The following is a 3,769-nucleotide window of genomic DNA, read 5'->3' as shown; positions in this document are numbered from 1 at the left end:
CTAATACATCTGCCCCCACAAGATTGCATCAAAAAACATGGGATTTTGGGGGACATAATACATCCCAACCAGCACAGGCAGAGACTGATCTCTCATTGTGGCTTCTAACACATTGGTAGCATATCAATATCCACAAGAAGGTGTGGATGGCTGTGACTATTACTAGGAGTGTTCTGAAGCCAATGTCTCATTGACCATGAGCTGTGACACCACACATGCATAGAAAGAAAAGAACAATTGTTTTATTAGAATATTTTTCTCGTAGTTGGAATTTAAAATGTATTGGTTGACATACTAATTTAAATCATCTTTATATTGGTAGCTGTGATGGTTAAGTTCATGTGTAAACTTGGCAGGTTATAGTGTCCAGTTGTCTGGTCAAGTAAGTACTGGCCTGATTGTTACTGTGAGTATATATATATTTATATATCTCTTGTGGGCTCTGTTTCCCTAGAGAACCCTGACTAATACAGTAGCTGTTGGTTTTTTTATTGTTTTTATTTTCTTCCATAATTTTAAAATAAACTTCAAAAAAGAGTAAATATAAAGATTCATACAGAAAAGTGCATAAACAACAAATATCCAGTTTAAAAAATAGCTTTAATGCAAAATACATTAACTAGCCATCATAAAAGATCACCTATTTTATTATTCCACTTATGTGAAGTGTTCAGAATAGGCAAATCCATAGAGACAAAAAGTAGATTGATGGTTGCCAAGGGCTGGGAGTGTTCAAGGGAAATGGGGAGTTGCCAGTGGGTATGGGATTTCTTTTGGAGTTGCAGAAGTGTTCTGAAATTGATTGTGATGATGATTGTAAACGTCTATAGAAATACTAACAGCCATTGCATTGTACACATTTACATGGGTGGAATGTGTGATATGTGAATTATATCTCAATAAAGCTGTTATTAAAAAGGTCTATAGACCAAGCAAGAACCAGCATCCTCCTTCAGAATGAATGGAGACAAGAAATCTGATGTTTATGCCCCAAGAAAAGCAGAGTTTCATCCGACACTTCTCCCTGATTTTCAAGGTGCTGACGGAGGATGAGATGGGGCACCCAGAGACAGGAGATGCTGTTGCCCGGCTCAGGGAGATCCTGGAGTACAATGTCATTGGAGGCAAGTACAACCGGGGTTTGACAGTGCTGGAAGTATTCCAGGAGCTGGAGGCGCCAAAGAAGCAGGTTGCTGATAGCCTCCAGTGAGCCCTGACTGTGGGCTGGTGTGTGGAACTGCTCCAAAGCTTTTTTCCTGGTGTCAGATGAAATCATACATTCATCCCTCACCCGATGGGGACAGCTCTGCTGGTATCAGAAGCCAGGCATAGGTTTGGATGCCATTAATGATGCCATGCTGCTGGAAGCGTGTATCTACCACCTGCTGAAGCTCTACTGCGGGAGCAGCCTATTATCTGAACCTGATTGAGCTGTTCCTGCAGATTTCCTATAAGGCTGGGATTTGGCAGACGTTGGACCTCATCACAGCCCCCTAGGGCCATGTGGATCTTGGCAGATTCACTGAAAAGAGGTGCAAATCCATTGTCAGGTACAAGACAGCTTTCTACTCCTTCTACCTTCCTGTGTCTGCTGCCATGTATATGGTGGGCATTGATGGGGATAAGGAGCATGCCAATGCCAAGAAGATCCTGCTGGAGATGGGAGAGTTCTTTCAGGCTCAGGATGATTACCTTGACCTTTTTGGGGACCCCAGCATGACTGGAAAGATTGGCACTGACATCCAAGACAACAAGTTCAGTGTCTGAAATGAGCCTCTCCGGAACAGCACCAGATCCTGCAGAAGGAGGCTGAGAAGGTGGCCCGGGTGAAGGCGCTGTACAAGGAGATGGAGCTGCCAGCTGCCTATACACAGTATGAGGAAGACAGTTACAGCTGCCTTCTGGGTCTTACTGACCGATACTCTGAGCCCCTGCCCCCAGCTATCTTCTTGGGGTTGGCGCACAAGATCTGCAAGCGGAAAAAGTGACCCAAGAGACTGAGAGGGCTGGGAGGGGAGGCTCTTAATGAGTTAGTCTAAACTTCAAAAAAAAAAAAAGTCTATAACTAACCTGGCTGAAGAAACTGACATCATGGGGGCCCTTCCCACCTCCATGAGTCCTTTCCTGATCAACAGTTCTCACCCCCAGCCCCCAGCCCCTGCCCTATAATCACTGTCTCACTTTTGTGGTAATAATTGCCTTACTTTTCTTTAGTTTTTCCACCTACATAGGCACTTATAAACAAGGTAGTTTTTGTACTCTACGTAAATGGAACCATTCTACAGGGTTTTTGTGTTTTGCTTCATTTGCTATTACGTTTGTAAGAGTATCGCTTGCTGTTTAGTTGTAGTTCATTCATTTTCATTGCTGTTTAATAACTATTGTATGAATGCTCTTGATTTTTGGAGCTTATAATTCCAGCTAAATTGGCTATAAAGCAGAATTCCAAGTATTAAATTTCATTTTCCAATCAGCCTTAGTTTGAAAAAGCATATAACTGAATGAGGAATAAGTATATTTTCCTTACTGATGTATACTAAATCAAAGTAAAAACACATGTCTATTTTACTATTGTTTTTCATTTGACTCTTTGGGTATCAAAAGCTTTCCTTGGGGTTGTTAAGTCTGTAATCTCCAATATTCTATACAAGCAATTTCTGTGTAACAAAAGATATCTGCCTTATTATTTTGGTTCATTTTATGTATTTGAGCATTCAAATGCAAGGTTATAGTTATAATTCCCATTTTTGTCTTACAGGCAGTTATTATACAAGTGTCGTTTTCAAATGTGTACTAGGTTTATTCTGTCAGAAGCAGCTTAGGGATTATCAAAATTTAATTATCCCCAACTTTAATTTAAAGGAACTAATAAAACTAAATGAACTTAGATTGCTAACAAGTTTTTGGCAATGAACAAATTGTGCATTCAAATGCTCAAACTGGAAGTCTAGTGATATTTTGTGGTAAACTTCCTTTTCTCACATATGTATATATATAACCCCTGAGCAGGAGTAGGATTTGCTATAAATGTAGATGTGGGTTTCAGATATGCTAATATCTATACTGAATGAGGATAATATTTGAAAGATTGACATATGTCAGGCATGTGTACCCTGATATGTGAGCTGAGTTGTTAATGGGTTGTTAAAAAGAAAAGGAAGCTTTTGAAAGTTGAGAAAAATAAGGAAAGTGTTTAGAAACTGTTTAGCAGAAACTGAGAAAGTGGGGGAAATACCTTGGAGGCACTGGGTTCCTCCAGTATGTGTCTTGATTCACTTTTGTCTGTGTCCACCTGGGCACTTTAGTTAGGGGCAGGTGGAAATATTACACTAGACTGTATGTGCCACACTTGAGACTTGGAAGTCATAGAGTCCTGGCTCTGCCACTTCTTAGCTGCAGGACCTGGCTGGTTATTTAACTGCCTTAATCCATAATTTCCTAATCTGTAAAATTTGAATAATAACACTCATCTCTAGGCTGGTTAGGAGAGTTAAATGCCAGGCTATATATAAAAAACTTAACAAAATGCCTAACACATAGTACAGGCTCAATAAATGCTAGCTAGCCATTATTTGTTTATTGTGGCTATTATTATTAGTGGGGATGAAGAGCCATAAGGAAAAGTCCAGGTATCTTCAAGGAAGTAGACCAGGAAAAAGGGTAATTTAAATAAGGGAGCATTATAGTTTGGGAGACAGAGGGTTGACCGTATTCAGGGCTGATTGGAACATGGCAGGAATTGCTACAAAAATTTGGGTAGATAGGATTT

General features: G+C 40.1%; 1 pseudogene; it reads left to right on the top strand.

Annotated features, from left to right (window-relative positions):
- Positions 1-957: 957 nt before the first annotated feature.
- Positions 958-2,087, top strand: LOC119532461 (annotated as a pseudogene).
- Positions 2,088-3,769: the final 1,682 nt, after the last annotated feature.

This window comes from Choloepus didactylus, chromosome 4 (assembly GCF_015220235.1).
Source record: "Choloepus didactylus isolate mChoDid1 chromosome 4, mChoDid1.pri, whole genome shotgun sequence".
Classification (NCBI taxonomy): domain Eukaryota; kingdom Metazoa; phylum Chordata; class Mammalia; order Pilosa; family Megalonychidae; genus Choloepus; species Choloepus didactylus.
The sequence above is the reverse complement of the archived record's forward strand: the minus strand, read 5'-3'. Positions and strand labels throughout refer to the sequence as shown.